Genomic DNA, 17,124 nt, shown 5'->3' with positions numbered 1-17,124 from the left:
GGGGGTTTCGAGGCCCTTTTAGTGTGGTGTGGATAGGTCCTCGCTCTGTTTCACGTCATCGTGGTGGGTGAGACAGCGGGGCATTGTTACAGGTTACTTGGTGTGAAGGAGATGGATCCAGGCTCTTAGCGCTGCCCACAGACTGGGGAAGACAGTCAACACTTTCCATCCCAATGTAAGGAAACAGTTTGCTGTGTTATTGTGAAGGAGGCAGCCCTGCGAGGCTCTGGCCATGAAGACACTCAGCCTGAGTGAACACGGTGAGCCTATATGGGACAGAGTGACCCAGAGAGGAGCCTTCCAGCCTCGGTGCTTTGCCTGCAGATGGGGCCGTGCAGATGTCCCTGTTGCAGAAGTCACACCAGGTCTAGAACACTTCTTTTTTAAGTTAAGCTTAAGCAGGTAGGCTTGGTTTGAGAAGGTCCAGCCCAAAGCCGATGGCAGTACATCAGTTGGAACAACACCCCTGGGTGTTCTGTTGTGTAGATGCTGATGGATGCAAATTCCCACACACATTACAAAAGGGCAAAAAGCTCTTGATGGCTCGCAGAGCTGCAAGAAGGGCTGGTGGAAGCAGGAAGCTTGGCGGTGGTTTGCATCTGCTTGGTGCTCATCTCTGGTCCACACAGTGTGTGCAGCCAGAGGAGACCCATTCAGTCACGCTGCTGGAGCAGGTTGGTGCTGGCACGTGCTTGAGTTAGGCCAACAGTCCTTGAATCTTATCTAACGTCTCCTGCTTGGAGGAACAAGAACAATTTAAACTCAGTTGCTTTAAAAAGCCAGTCCTCCGGTTGGCTTGTTGCTGAAGCAGAAATAGAAATGAATATCAATCTCCTTTTGGCACTGTTAGTGTTATTATTTATCTCAGAGTAGTGGTGAGAGTCCCCATGCAGTCCTAAAAGCTGTTCCTGTTTTGCAGATGACGAAGTTATTGCCTGTTCTCTCCTAACTTTGCCATAGAAGATTACAAACTTTCAGTAGTTAGCAGTGATCTGACTTGTAGGTACAGGCTGCAGGAGGGTGCCTGGAAAGTGGAGCAGCTCGCTGTCCAGGAAGAGGAGCTGGGAGGAGGCGTGCGCTGCGTCGGAGGTGACAGAAGTGACTGAACAAGTAGAGTTTGCAGATTCTTCCTTGTTCTGTTTCCAAGCAGCTCCTTTGTATTTACACGGTGGCTGCAGCTGAATTCTCCCCTTCTCCTGTTTCTGAATTAATTCTGTGTTGGGAACAGCAGCGATCACAACTGCAGTCTTATTAAATGTGGACTTAGAGACTGAGAGGATCAGAACTGCCGTTTTTCTAAAGAAATTGACATTTAACTAAATTCCATTGCAGTAGCTGGCAAAGACAACACAAGGAAAGATCTGCTCGTTAAAGCGAAGCGGGTCAGGAGAAGCAAGTAGAATATCAAAAATAATTATTTTAATCAACATCGACCACTTTTCAGCTTCATACAGTTCTAATGGACAAACATGAGAATTAGCAAGTCTGTAAGTAAGTGCCAAATGAAAAGCATAAGTTTGTAGCCCTCTTGCTTTCTGCCCTTAGAGGGCTTGTACCCTCTGCCTCAGTTTCTTCTGGATGTAAAGCAAGACCTTGTATCAAACAGATCTGGCATAAGTGAATATTTCTAGCCAAAGTATGCAAACTGATAGCCTATAAAGACCTTTCCCTATACCATAATCAGCAGAAATAGGTCCACATTAAAGTCACATTGGAATGGTGGATGAATTATCCCATGCCAAAGTCATTGTTATGCAACTTGTCAGAGTTAATGTTGCATTAAAGATGTGTTAAGAAAGAAAAATCCCTCTGAGATCTCTCCTATATTTTTAATCGACCCTGCAAGAAAAATGGGAAATGAAGGTTTTAGCTTCAAAAAAACGTTTATCAGGCAGAGCACTTGTTTATAAATAATTATCCCAGCTGGGAAACGAGACAAAAATACCAACAGGTATGTTTGTACCATGTCACACTTGTAGCTGACAAAACAGATTGGAGGAGATGCTGTTGCAAAAGAGATAAGAGATTTACCCTCAATAAATGTAAAGCTTTCCTCTGCCAGAATAAGAGCTTTGTTCATGCTTAGTCAAAAACATTGCTTTTTTTTTTTTTTTTGTAAGTGTCATGGATTCCTATTAAAGAGATTTTGCTGGAATCCAATCTTTGATTAAACCTTCACTGTGAAATTGCTCTGGATTGCTGGAAGTAAATTATCCTTTCAGATATGAATTATAGAGATGAAATAAACTATCAAGTGGCCAGATATTTTTGTCACCAGTATTGGTTATTTTTTTTTCTTTTTTTTTTTTGCAATTTCATTCTAATATATTTCTCTATATATTATTTGTAGTTGTTTAACTACAGCGTGGACGGATGGATTTCTAGCTTTCTGGCTCTATTGTTAAGACAACATTTCAGGGATTCCTGTTCATTCCTTTTAGGAGTGTTATGCTCTGAATCCATTTGATGGTTGTGCGATTCAGAATGAGAATTACCCAGAGTGATCTGAATTTTCTGTCTGTCTGTGGCTGCTGGGGACCAGAAAGGCCTGCTAACACATTGCTGCTTGTCTGCGTGAGGCAAGGCTTAATTGGCTACAGTAATTGAATATTATTATTATTATCACTTTTTTTGCAAGTCCAGTTCTGAACCTTCTCCCTTTATGTCCCTGGGCACTGCATGCTCTCAAACCAAGATCCTTCCCCTAGCAGACCAAATTTCATGTTGTTCCCAATCAAATAACTGAGTAAGTTGTATTCCCTAAAAGCACAGTTTATTGAAACAGCTTATGAATGATCTCTGCAGTTCAAGTGGACTACTTGATCTGTGTTTTGAATTTTGCTTTTCTACCTTCAGATTCTAATATTTTTTCTGTCCTGGCGCAGCACAGTTCGTTTAATTGTAATACAATCCTTGGGATCAGCTCTCAGGAAACATCATGTTTCAGATATGGTCTACCAGCACATACAGCCATATGCCTTCTGGGAAAACTGGAGAAGTTACATGTGCTCAAATGTGCCAGCTGAAAGCAACCCAAAGCTGTAGGTGCAGAGCACCATCTGTAATAGTGTTTGCTATGTGTCTTGACGTGCCCTTGAATGAACAAAGCCCAGGCTAGAAACAGCTGCTGCTTACCTGTATTTTTAGAGGAAAGCTACTGCAGGTTTTATTACTCGTTGCTTTGCTGCATTACATGTTTCTTTACAATTCCTTCCTCAAATACCATCTTAAGCTTGGTTTTCCAATAATTGCAAAACCAGTATCAATTAGTTAGCTTGAGAGAAATGTTCAGGCATATGATCACAGGATACAAGACCCATTGTTCTAAAAGCTGGCAGTGGCTCTGGGCCATCCAAGCCTTAACCCCAGAGAGTTGCACTGATTTAAAACTAATTATATTATAACGAGTCAGAGTACTCCAGCAAAGAACAGACCTCTGCCAGGAACAGAAAAGAAATCCTCACTGTTAAAAGGACTTTAAATGGAGGGAAAAAAGGATACTCTGAGCATAGATTTGTGATCCCAGATGGAAAGCTTCATTTAAGCTGTGTGCAGTTTAGTGAGAGCCACAGAGAGAAGAATGACAGACGGGACATTTGTCCTGGGTCTCAGAGGCCGTGTACCTGGTAAGACTTCATCTGAGCACGACAGCAAATTGGCAGAAGGAAGGAAGATGGGTTCTGTGTAATGCTGTCTTGGGCTCTTTGCAGCTCTCTGAGGAGTCATGACAGAATAGATTGTTTCTTGTTTTGGGATTCACTGGCTTAAAGCATTTGGGTAGATCATAAACATTTCTATAGCTTTGTCCTATAAAAGAAGGATAGTTCCTGAGCACATCCAGTCAGACTGTACTGAAATGCTTGAAAGTACAGGCTAACACCACGACTGATGTATTTTAATTGCTTGTGGGTTTCATGGAACCACAGCAGTGTCTCATTTAGATGTTCCTGAAGTTATTCCCAATAGCTATCAGATCCCTCTTAGTAGCCATGCCATTAAGCAAGTTGGCACTTTGCTTTTGCGACCACGTATATTCCATCTCAAGGACTTTGCTATAAAAAACGGCTTTGGTTTGCAACAGACACCACATACCCTGAGAGCACACGAGGACTTAACTTGATGGTTTAACTTCAGTATGTACAGCACCACCCAGAGAGCAGAGATACTCAGACTGATCAACAGTAATGAAATACCACTGATCTAATTTATCAGCCACTAATAAGCCTGGAGTTTCCCCAGCTTAGTATTTCCATATTTTTTGGAATATTTTTTCCATATTTAACTGCTAAAGAAATTCACGTACTGGAAATAAACTGGCCCCAATTCTGCTCTCGATAGAGCATTGCTGCATTTGTAGGGGGAGGTTTGTAGCTGGCTTAATCAGGCTTCAATAAACATTCTACTATGAAAGGATAGCCGTGGCTTTTCTTCTCTTTCCTTTTTTTCCCCAGGGCATGGCCTTCTACCTTCGCAGCTGTTGGCAGGAAGTGTAAATGGTAGATTAGAAATGCAGAGACCTCTCTCTATGGGTCAAGAAAAGCATTATCTTTGTATATCAGGGTTGTCGACTAAAATAGATGAGAGGCGTAAATAATGAACCAGCGAGTTGGCGTGGGCATTTACTCCACCACATGATGCCTCAGAACGAAGGATGAAGTTCTGCATGTGACTGCTGCTTGATCTAAATAGCCCCGGGTCAAAATACAGAGACACAAAGTCAGCATTCTGCTCCAGCCCATCTTTGCGTGTCCTCCCTCCCCGTGCTGTGCGGTGAAGGGAATACATCTGATTTCTTACGGGCCAGACACCAGCGTGGTATGCAGTGCCTGAGGCATTCCAGCCCAAGGGGAATGCAAATAAGCAAGAAGGACAGAGGCTGAATAGCTCAGGAACGCTTGGAAGCAGCCCTCCACGTCAGGTCCGATCAGTTCTTCTTCGTTCTGTCTCAGTTAAGCTTTGCACTCACTAAATCTGCCTTCTGTTAAGGCTAGCTGGTTTGGGTGGGAGCAATACCGGGTCTCAAGTGGAAAGCTGATATTTCTGGCTATAGCCAGCTTCTTTTTCCTACCCCATGCTGGTTGTATGGCGGCTCCAGAGTTGGTGGTAAAGCCATAAGGAGCTGTTAGCATCAGCTGCTGGGACTTGCACAGTGCAGACACTCCGCAGTACCTCCTTCCATCCCAGCCTCTGATGATCCCAAGCTCCATCCTGCCCTGCTGCCTCTGCACCCTCACTCCCATTTACAGGAGGTGGCTGGAGTTGGACAGCAGAAGCAACATGCACTATCACTCCTACCCAAATGAAATCACTCTGAGGGTTTCATTGAGGGTTTCATTCACCTTGTTGCTATGGCAGGGATATACTCTGGCCACAGCTTTCAGCGCTTTCTTGTTTGCTTAAAATATATTAAAAAAACCACCACAAAAAGGAAAAAGCGCGTAGAAAATAGACCCACGAAGCCTGACGTATCCTCATCCTACCTGAGAGGTCTCAAAAGTTCATGAAACATTCGTATTCTCTAGTTCCTCCCTGCACTACTCTGCTGACGCTGCCGTCTGCCTGCAGACAAAAGATAATCTGCTCCCACCCCCTGGATCCAGTGCTTTTCCTTTCGCATTGCCAACACTGATGATTAAAGGGATCCTACCGAGGCTGAGCAGTTTTCATGTGCGGCAGTTTCCCAACAGACAAACTTGTTTTGCGTGCGTACAGGGAGAGTCTTAATGTTTTCCTTCAAAGTAGCCTGGGTAATGATTCTGGTGCTGATGAAGCCTAGGGGAGTTGTCCAAATGAGCCAGTGTGAGAAAAGTGACCGTCGCAAAAATTCGTGATAAATTAGCTAGTTAAAATGGTGCCGAATTCATGGAGAAAATAGCTTGCCTTTTGGGCAAATGATTGTAGAGGCTGAGCCAAAAACCAGCAAAACCAACTTCTTCTCTTTTCTAAATGAATGCCACGGTTAAGTGAGGGTTACAGAGGATTAAGAGATAACTGTGCAGCGAGTTCTGCTCCGGGTCCCCTTTAAAATGGAGCCCAAATAGACTAATTAATTGCTGGAGGCTAAAGGGTTCTAGCTTGCCATTTCTAAAGATAGCTATTCTGCAGTAATTGCTTCAGACACTCCAGACTTACTGTTCTAAGATGAACTCTGCAGAATAAGAAGGGAATGAGGAAGGCTGCTTCTCATTAACATGAGCAAGATATGCGGGTAGGCTCTTAAACTGGGAACCTATGGAAAGCTATTGCAATCTGTAGACATAAGGTGAAGTGCTAAGACTGCGCTTCGTTGGTTCTGACAGGTAGACATAGGTTAGAATTTGTGTGTGTTTATGCTTCACAGCGTGAGTAAATGATTCCTGTAAAAGCAATGCATTACGTGTAAGTTGAGACCTCCCTGCATCGCTTAGCTGTTGGGTCTTGGCTGAGAAGCAGAATGATACAGACAAGTGCTTTCAGAAAAAAATTTCAAGTGTTTAGGTTAAGATTCCTACTGTATTGGATATAAAATGGCGTGTTTCACCAGCAGCAGTAATGGCACAACCCACCCTGTGAGGTACAGCAGCACAGATTGCTGTAAGGATTAGGTGACAGAAGATGTCTGTCTCCATTCTTCCGTTGCAACCAACCAGGGAGGAAATGCAAACACATCCATCCCAAGGGGACGGCACCTCTTTCTTCAGCCTCAGACTAAAGCCAAAAGCCATACTATGCAGAGGCACTGAGGCTGGAGCTCTTAAGCTCACTAATTTAAACTTCATTTAAGCCCAGATGGGACCACTGTAGTCAGCTCTGGTGGAGATGCGACCAGCTTCAAGTCCCAGCTCCAAGTCCCAGTCTCTTGGTAACGGCTACACCTTGGATCTCCCTGCTGTGTAACTCTTTACAGGACATTTGTTCTTGGTGCAAAAATGGCAGTGTCAAATCCAGCACACCTTGCACAACATGCCAGGGCAAGGCTTCTTGACAGTGAAAGCACAGTCCTGACCTGCTCTGAACAATAGCTGTGATTACCAGAAATTAGGGGTTGCTTGCTTGTGCCTGCATCAGCTCATGCTTGGCAGTTGCCAGTTGTTTTATTAAAGGTTAAAGGGAAAATTCTGCAAAGACATTGTCTTTCCTTCCTGAAGGCAAGCTGTACACATCAACACCTTCTTCACTGTCTGATCATGAAACTGGATTCATGCATAAGCAGTGCGACCTTCCTAATATACACTGGACAAGTAGGTGAAGTAAAAAGGACCCACCCAATTCAAACTAAGGGCAGGGAATTAGCCAAAAAGGCACGTGCCAATTGTTTGTTAATTGAAAGTAAGTATTTGAAAATAGATCTTACAAAATCCTGGGGTGTGCAAGCACTTGAGTATCTCCAGTTCAGAAGGAACATGAGGCTGTTGTGGGAGGAGAAAAGTACAGTTGGCTACAAATCGCAACTGTTATTTTTCATAGCACTCCTACAGCACTGAGCACAGATCTTCTCAGACAAGGCTAAGGGGTTTTGCTGGAGGAGCCTTGAGACAGGCTTGATAGCAAGAAAAAGAGAGCGGGCTGTTTGCACCCAAATATCGCCAACCCTTTCACTCCTTAGGATCCTACCAGGAATACCCTCATTTCAGTAGAGTTAACCTGAGCTGTCCCATTTAAACATTCTCTGAACCACTGGTTGCTTCTGCTGATTAAGCCTGTGCCTCGCTTACTGAGCATGGCAGCAGGACGGCGCAGTGTACTGCTGCTCAGTGCTAGCCCTGGATGCCAAATGATCTCTGGATTGTCAGCAGCTGAAAAAACTGACGTTGATCCAGATTGCAGTTGACAAGAAATGGTTCTGTACACTGACAGGAACAAATGGGAGCCCTGGAAAGGCAGCAGGAGGACGGGCTGCAGACTGGCTCCATGGCCTTTGTGTCTGGGGAGGTCTCTAACAGACCGGTGATTGACTGTTGGTGGGCTTGTGTCTACAGGAAACAGCTTTATCCTCTAAGGAATACTGTATAGACATGAACCTTAACCTCCCCACCTCTGTTGTTTCAGGTCAGGAAAGAGGATTAAGAAGACCAGGAAGTATGACATAATCACCACTCCAGCTGAGCGGGTAGAAATGGCTCCTCTGAATGAAGAAGATGATGAGGATGAAGACTCAACAGTGTTTGATGTGAAATACAGGTATGGCTGCAAGCCCATTCAGTCAGAATTTCTACTGAGCTATTAGGAAAGGTTGTTCTTTTCTCTCCACTGAGCCTCCTTGACAGAGATGAGGCAATCACTGTCTCCCTTTCACTTTGCCTGAGCCTTATCACTCTGCTTTACAGCTCCTGTGCCTAGTTTCTCAGCACACATCTGCTCCTTACTCTCCTTCGCTTATAATAACCACTTTGCTACCCTGAGGCTCTCTCTGCCCTCCTCTTTCCTTTGCAGAGCAGCTCAGTAGGATACACATGCCCCACATAGCTAACAAGGTTTAACAGACTGAACTTCCCCTCTCCAGCAGTTGTCAGCAATCATTCCTGCACACTCACAGTGCCTCCACACATTCTAGATAGAGGACTGTGTGTCAAGGCCTGCTTTTTCAGGCACTGTTATTGCAGTATGGTAGGAAAGGAAACAGTGGCAAATTTGCACTGACCTCTGGATTCAGATGTGCTGCGGTGTTGTTCTGTGACAGAGAAAAGACTGTGGTCACTCCCTAGCCTTGCAGCAATTATCCCTTAGCAACAAACTTTCCCTAAATGTGTTTGTCTGTTCTGAGATAGAAGCAATGTGACGATCCAAACCTTTTGGTGCCTATTCTGGACCTGAGATTTATTGCAGACACTCAGCATGTAATGATGTTGCACACTGATTTATGGCACGAGGGTATCTGCATCTCTTATTTTTATTTGCATCCAGCAATATGCAGCACTTGAGTTGCATTCTTAACCAAATATGGCCTACCCTAAAATCTGTCTCTCTTTGGCTGAAATAAGCTTTTCTAATTATAAAAATGCACATCTTGACAACTCCTAACTGGAAAGTACTCAGACTTCACTCAAGTTGCCCATCTCTTAACTTTAGAAAGGGGAACGACGTATTTGTTCTAAGCACTTGTATGCCAGCATCTAAAACACACAGCACCACACATTCTGCTGGTCATTATCAAAATAACTGCATTATTTCTCTGTACAAGTCAGGCTGTAGTTGGAAGTTTCAAAACAATGAAGGGTGTGAGTCATGCTGCTAAACATAAGTAATTAGTGCCTGAATTAGAAGGCTCCTTTAAGTCCTTGACATCCTATTGCCATTCCCTGTAGCTGTTCTTTGTTTACAGTAATAATCTCGGGTTGTACTGTTCCTCAAGCAGCTTGTTTGACCCAGACTTTGTTAAACTTGAAGAAATCTATCTCACCACAGCCTCCTTCAGCAGCCTTCCTTCTCATGCCCTGCTTCCTCTTCACTAAGCAGAAATAACTGAGTACTTTCTCTGTGACCTTACAGTAGCAGCATCAGAGGGATTTTCCAAAGACAGAGAACAGAAGATTCTCCATCATGGCAATGCTTCAGGATAAGATATCTAATAGTAAAATGTTAGATGAACAAAGAAGAGAGCGTGCTGGAAAGTCTGTGACTCATGAGAGTCGTGTAATCTGACATTGCTCTCCTGGAGCACATGCTGTACTGATGCTTTCCCAAAAGCTATTTAGTGTTCGTGGGTTCCTTTGCAGTTCAAATGGCTCATCTCACCTTGTGTGATTCTCTGTTCAGAGACAACAGGGGATTTTGATTCTTAGCCAACCTGTCCTCTCTTCATCTGTGGGAATTTCTCCTTTCTGCCACAGTACAACAGCTATTAAATTCCATATTTCCTGAAGTCCGTACAGTTTGAGCTCAAACAGTGCTACTTCAGTCTAGAGGGGAATATCATCTTACAGACATCCCTTAGCAGGACTGAGCATCAGAAAGCTTCTTTGAAGATACATTTGCTTCCTGATTCCTTTGTGCCTCTCAGAGACCACATCTCGAGTAGTTCCTGTCTCCTGTTAACCAGTAAAGGATCTTTGCAACCACACAATACCAAGTTTGTCCACCAAAATCCCCCCTGAACTAGTCAAGAACTCCTTTGTAGCACTTGTGTCAAGATAAGCGAGCATCTCAGATGTGCCCTCAATGCTTGGTGAATTAACAGAACACCTGGTAGAAGCTGGAATTCCCCACCCCATCAAAGAATAATAGTTAACTTTTGCCACCTATGGCTTTTGTTTTGTTTTGTTTGTTTTTTTTCACAGCTGGAGGCAGATTCCAGCAAGGTCATGTAAAGAGAGGTATCTCTAATGCCTGCCTGTAGCTAAAAGGAGTTATAAATATATGTGGGTACCCACATAACTGGAGTGATAGGATTGTTATAGGTGTTCAGCAAGTGCCTGCAGATTTGAAGGAACTTTTGTTAATTATTGCAGCAGGAAAACTGCTTCCCCTCTCCTTTATATCCAAAAAGTGCAAACACATCAGGTGAACCTGCACAGTTGTCACTGGGGCTGTTGCATGAGGAATGGCATGATGTTGCTGTCTCAGCTCGTAAGCTAAACTACAGCAGTGTGTAACGAACCACAGCAACCTGGAAGCAGTTGTGAGGGGGATACAGGAGCAACAGGTGCCTCCTGACGAATACCCATAGGCTAGGATGTACTGTGCTCCCTTTTATGTATTTATTTTTATATTCACACGAAGGTGCCTCCTTGCCAGCAGTCACTATCAGTTGTTTGGATTTATTCAATCAACCTCCTAGCAGCAGCACTCGCTTGGCCTATGGTACAACAGACTTCTGGCCCCTGTCTGTGCTACCAGTTCCTGGCGTGGGGATTTTGGCAAGGTGCTGCTTCACATAAAGCACTCCTGTGACTGCACCATCCCAAGGATTGCTTTCAGAGAGGCTGAACCTCATTCAGCCCCGTGCTATGGGAAGATCCGCTGGTGCAGTGCTATAGCTGACAAAAGAGGTGTCATTCTGATATTTTTTTTTTTAATTCTTTCTTTCCTCATGACATGCTGGTAGGGAAAGATAAGCCTATTGGCTGGGCACATCACTCAATATTGTAACATATGCGCTACCACATCTGCTGCAGAAACCAACTTTCTGTCACTGAAACCTAGAATTTTTGAAGCCTTCCTGGCTGCAGAAAGTCATATAAAATTAGCTGTGTTCTTTGGAGCTGTTCAGTGGTGATTTAAAGGCTGTAAAGTACAAGGAAAAGAGTCCATTCTCCAGAAAGTTGTGACTTGCTACAGCCTTTGCCCAATACTTTCCACCAGGAAAGCACCATAAATATATTTAAAACACTGTGGAAATGGAATTGTTTCCAAAATACAATGCAGTAGGGCCACAACGGAGTATGAGCATCATTCAGCTCAAATGTTACTCGTGGGCTCTAAGACAATTACATGCTTTTAGATTCATAGGGCTGCTACCTGCATGGCAGTTATGGGACTCCTGAAGTGCTGACCTTGGATTACCACGACGTTAGGTGCCTCTTGTACATAACACTAAATATATCACCTCAGTATTGACATATTTCTCAAGCTGATAAACAGCTCACATGGAGTCTCATTTCGAGTTTGTAGCTTAAGTCTTTGCTGAGGATGATGGGGGTGGACTCAGGGCTGGTTTGTTTGGGGTCCCCTTCAGATTGTTGAGATGTACACATTGACATGTCTGTGTTTGGGGGAGTAATTAAGATTCTGAGCCACGTTCCCCATGCAATGCAAACAGCCCTAATTAAAAGGCAGTTGATGTCTGGCAGCAACAGGGGAGAAGGCACATAGACCTCTCCAATTGTTCTCATGCAGCTAATTTTCTTTCCTTTCATGCTTTGTCCTTGCAAGTATTTGTTTGCAGCCTTACATGAGGCATCAAAGAACAGCAGGCAGTGTAAATTGGGCTGCTGGATGAAGGTGTTTACATTTTTCTTGAGGAGGCTCTAATATTTGGGGCTCCCAATAGATCCCCCACTCTCTTCTTCCACGGGGCCAAGGAAGAGCTGTCTCTTTCCATAAAGCAACCTAATGAGACACTTCAGATCTCAACCAAATATAATCTTTTCCATGGAGGCAAAAGCCACCCACTGCCTGCCTCTGTCAGACACAGGAGCTCAAGGGTGCTGGATTAGATGCCCCTTTTGCAATCTTATTGCAGTCAGAGGAAATGGTTCCGTCAATGGCTTCTCTAATCCTGAGAGCACAATTTCTATGTGACAAGAGGCTGAAAGTGTAAATCAGAGATTGTCACAGTGCAAAGATGCCTAATCACTTGGATATTAGCACCTCTTTGAAAAGCTTCATGGGAATGTTTCTTTAATATGGAGGATAGCTTTTGGTGTATTTGCTCTGGTTTTGAATGAGACATTGGGATAAAAAGTTAAAGAATTACTCTGAAGTTATTACAGAGCTACACAGAGAAAGCAAACTGAACATAAAGAATGCTTATTTCTTGATCACCGATTCAATCTGTGCTGCAGAAGGCTGAAAGTTATCCATGTCCAGTTGATTTTGGACAATATCAACATTACTGGTCATCATTTTCCACCTGTCAGGTATTTATTTCATGTTTTATGATGGGATTACATCTTGGAAAATGAGCTAAATGGAAAGGTAAATCCCATCCTTTGCTGTGCTTTCTCACCCCATCAGTAGGTCTTGATTTTAAAATGTTCCTATCCTCTTTGCTATATTAGCACTTTCCTTCGCCTTCTTGAAAGAAAGTTACATAGATTTTCTGATCTCCTACACGATAGCACTGCATGATACTCAAGAAGAGTAAAGGAAGGGAATAGATGACAGGCAAACACCCCCAATAAACTTCATTCATCCCTCATCACAATGCAAGCAGAATGCTTTAAGTAATAGGAGAAAAAGAGATTAGAACAGTTGTGAAAAGAACCAGTTTCTGAAAACGTAATTAAAATTGTTAGGTTATTAAGCTTATTAACTCCAGCGTCATTCATTGGGGGATTTCTTGTCAGCTTCAATAGAAAAAGCAAAACAAGCACTGAATAAATTCTGTGGTACCTTGTACCCGAACACTTTGAAAGCACTTCAGTAATCTGGGAGATCAGCATCTCCTCTCCCTGCTGAAATGCAGCTGCTCGAGGCAGTGCATTCTGCTCCTGCTGTACTTGCTGGGCCCAGCTGGGTGAGTTTCACAACTGTTCCTGCAGAGCCTTTGGAGTCCAGGCTGAGACGCACCACGCGAGAGCCCGCAGTCAAGGAAGACCTCAGAAATTAAATATCAGAGGTGGAATTTTCCCAACCCAGATGTCTGACTCCTAAATAAGAACTGAAAGAAAGCCACGAGTTTTTCTCGGGGCACATTGAAGCTTCTGTCCCTCCTGTCAGCTAAGTGAAATGTCTCAGTTTGTTTTCCACATGGATTGCCACCTCTCCCTCTAACAGCAGCAGTACCAGCAGAGCACAGAAGCATTTTAGGAATGCATCTTCCAAAGCGCTCTTGAAAGCGGAAAGATTTATGTGCGAGGAGTGGTGGCAGGCAGAGAGAAGGTCAGTAACATTTATGCACTCATCATTGGACTAAAGGGCTTTGGAGAGCTGGTGGGACGTTTCAGAGGAAAGATGCGCTGTACCGAAGGGCTGGCAGAGCACATTATTTCTGGATTCACCCCTTTTCAGGTGCTGATAGCACTGAACTGTGCGAATACATCTTCATCACCGTCGTGGGGCTCAGCTTTGATGTGCTCCAGTCTTCTGGGAGTCTCTCTGCAAAATATACGATTGCAATATTGGTGTCTTCTCTTTGAATACATCTTTTCCAGATCCTAACTGCGTGCGCAGCCCTGAACAGAGCGGGGCATTGTCTGCTTGTTAAAGCAGCGTGTTTGCTCTCAAGGGAGCAGCTGTAATGGATTTTTGGCAAGTGAAAGCCTCAGGCCTTTATGGATGATGCTAGGTGAATTGCACTGGGGTTTGTAGCAGCTTAAATTTTTTTTTCAGCAGCAGTGACAGGTTGTGTATAAATGGAGGTGTATCATTTACCCTCATCTGAAGGGGGTGCAAATCACAGACTCAGTCAGCTGCTTGCCATAAATACAGCAAGTTGCCAAAGCTTTGATGCTGCTGTTTATGATTTCCTGTGGATCTGCAGCAGGGGAGGAAATACATAGTTAGAGAGCACTTTTTGCTTAGGTTTTGAAGGACAGCTTCTCTTCCCTCACACTTGTTACAGAGCACACCACATTCTGCTGGCCAGTTCAGCTGATTATGTGCAGGCAGTGCAGTCCTATGGGAAGGTGCTCACCTCATGCACGACAGTATAACAAGTTTCTATTAAGACTTTTTTTTCTCTTTTTTGTCTTTAGCTGTTAAATCCTGAGGCAGTTAAAGCGACAGGGAGTCAGCAGGAGAATCCATTGCAAGGTGAATAATCCACACATGCTGGTTGGCCAGGAGCTGCACTGATGTGAAAAAAGCTGTTAGGTCCAAGATGTTATTCCACGTGCAGTGATATGGGAACCTCCTCCTGTGTGCACGCTCCCTGCTCTGGCCTGCACAGTGGCTGACCACACAATCTGGTGGTTGTCTGGTGTGCTGCTCTTTTCCTTTGCTTGGTCTGCCTTCTCCTGGCATAACAGTAACCTCCTATCAGTGTCCATTGTCAATGTGGAAATCAGCTGCTGGAGGGAACTGATAGCAATCAGTGAATAACACTGCCTTTGAGGCTTTTTTCCCCATACCATGCACATCAGTTCTCATCTCTGTCTGTGAGCTATTTAATTGCAAATCTACAAAAGCACTAATTTCCCCTGCTTCTTTCCAGGTAGAGCAGTTCTGTGGAGCACTGGTGCCCTGCCAGATGGCATTCTGCTGTTGAGGGACCTGCTGAAGCCATAACTGTGAAAGGAGAGGCTTTCATCTCTGCAGCATTACAACCAAACCAAGCCTCATCTCCTCGAGGTGCTGTTTGTACGGCAGGCTACAAATCTTCCGACCAAAATGTCACCATTCGGTTCCCTGGTTTCCAAACCACTATGTTGGAATGATGGAGTTCCTCCTCGCCAACTCAGCTCCCTCTTGCTTCAAGAGGACTGCTATGTCACTAAAGCATGACAAGATTCAGCCCTGTGTACTAACTTGCAGCTCATTATGGTCTAAATAAGTTTTGCAGAAGAAGGAAGAAGAGGAAGATTCAATCAAGCTGCCTCAAGGACTTATTTTCCCAATTCAGTACTTTCATCACTGTTAAACTTTGCTCGCTGTAGGACAGCTCATACATTTAAATATTAAGAAGGGTATTTTCTTTCTGGCCTTACAGAAGTGACTTGTGACTTTAGGTGGTAAAAATGTAAGCCATGTTGAAATGCAGTACTATGTTTAGTATAGGATTTTAAGGGGAAAAAGGTGAGAGGTTGACTCATGCAGAAAATTTTCTTGACTTGCTACTGATTTTTTAAACATTACAGTTGCACTATGCTTTCATAATGACATTTTCATTGTCCCTAGGAGCTCTGATCAGACCAACAATAAATGAGATCACAGGGAAATAGGAGGAATCAGACATGCCCTAAACTACAACAATCTTGGATTTAAAAAAAAAAGATATATTTTTGTAATTTTCTGCCCTTCCATAGGGAGTTTAAGTGTTTTGTACTGTTGTGTGTCCTACGCTTACTGTAACTTGTGTACCAATCATCTGTATTACCTTTTTTCTAAGCAGAGTAAGTCCTCACACGGAATGATTTGACTGCAGAAAGACCACTACTTATATGTCACAGCAGCTTTATATAAGTGATCTTAATCTGTAAAAAACTGGAAGTTTTCCCTTACCACCTGCTTGGCAAATCCCATTAAACTCAAGGATGCATTTTGAACCATTACTCCCTGCTGTGCTTCGCGCTGCAGAGGTCAGAGCTGTGGGAGGACACTAATAAAATGAGATAGCTGCATCTGGATGGATCAGGCTAAGGAAACCACAAGCATGTATACTTTCCAGGCAGTCATTAGAAAAGGCAAGCCTAACTGGTTTTGTTTCTTCACGTTGTGGTTTTCCTCTAGAATAACCACAGATGCAGCTCAGATTTCTCTTTGATGCGTTTACTCTTCATTTGCTTCACCCTTGAAACCTTCATAGTTTGGGTTTAAAAGCTCCCTGGAGAACCTTGCTTTTCTTGGGAACCACACGTTTTCTGTTTGTCTTAGGATCGTCCCAGTGTTTGCTTGACTTACTCCTACAGTTACAACCCTTCAAGGAGACTGCAGAGTATCTGGCAAAGAACCATCCTTGCAGTGAGTTGCCTTTTTTTTTTTTTTCCTGTGGAATTGATGATTGCTGAGAACACCAGACTGCTTTGTCATGATACCATAACCTATGCTGGTTCTGCATGGTTCCCATGGGCCCTGCAGTCCGTAAGAGGAGGAGAAGGGAGATTTTTTTTTCCCCAGCAGCCTTGTGCTTTCATCAGAGTAGCTCCCATAATGTAGCTTGCTTTCTGTAACTGTGACTTCGCAAAGGCTTCGCAAACATCCCACTCAGCTGGCATGGAAAAATCCCACGGGAGACTGTTGTGTTACCATTAGTCATCAAGGCAATATAAAAATGCATTGCTATTTTCATTCATGGAATGAATTTGAGTCATTCCACAGTACTGTTACTAAGCAATATTTCATGTCAGCTACTAAGTGATAGTAGAGGAACTGATGATGGGGCCGAGCAGGTTGTTCTCCAGGATGGTATAACATGTAAGTACTGGTGGGTTGAGCAGCGCTGCAGGTTGAGATGAAAGCCAGAGAATCTTTCCCCACTTTGGTAAAACAGATTTCGGATTCAGGCTGGATGATTCTGAAGGAAATAGCATGTCTCTTCAGGACTAAAGTACTTCGAAAAGCAGGAACTAAATTTAGATAGGTAGAATCCTTCTTAAATCAAAGAAGTGGCGATGCTGAGAGGAAAGCTAGGTTAAAAGCTCCTTTTGCATTTGCTGGAGGAGGCGATGAAGGACAGTAGCTGTGCTTTCTGAGCAAACACCATGGCAACATGTTCATGTCCACACTTCTGCCAAATTCATTAAGCTGAGCATCAGGCATTCTGGAAGTGGTGGGGATAGAGGGAATAAAGCCTCCTTGCACAAAAGAGGGGCAAGACCAAGTGAC

General features: G+C 43.8%; 1 long non-coding RNA gene across 1 annotated transcript; it reads left to right on the top strand.

Moving 5' to 3' along the window:
* The first annotated feature begins 4,898 nt into the window (after positions 1-4,898).
* Positions 4,899-16,393, top strand: LOC104912855. The gene is made up of 3 exons (XR_794935.3): positions 4,899-4,918; positions 8,029-8,160; positions 14,795-16,393. It is a non-coding gene; the product is annotated as an uncharacterized LOC104912855 (long non-coding RNA).
* The last annotated feature ends 731 nt before the right edge of the window (positions 16,394-17,124 follow it).

This window comes from Meleagris gallopavo, chromosome 12 (assembly GCF_000146605.3).
Source record: "Meleagris gallopavo isolate NT-WF06-2002-E0010 breed Aviagen turkey brand Nicholas breeding stock chromosome 12, Turkey_5.1, whole genome shotgun sequence".
In the NCBI taxonomy this organism is placed as follows: domain Eukaryota; kingdom Metazoa; phylum Chordata; class Aves; order Galliformes; family Phasianidae; genus Meleagris; species Meleagris gallopavo.
The sequence above is the reverse complement of the archived record's forward strand: the minus strand, read 5'-3'. Positions and strand labels throughout refer to the sequence as shown.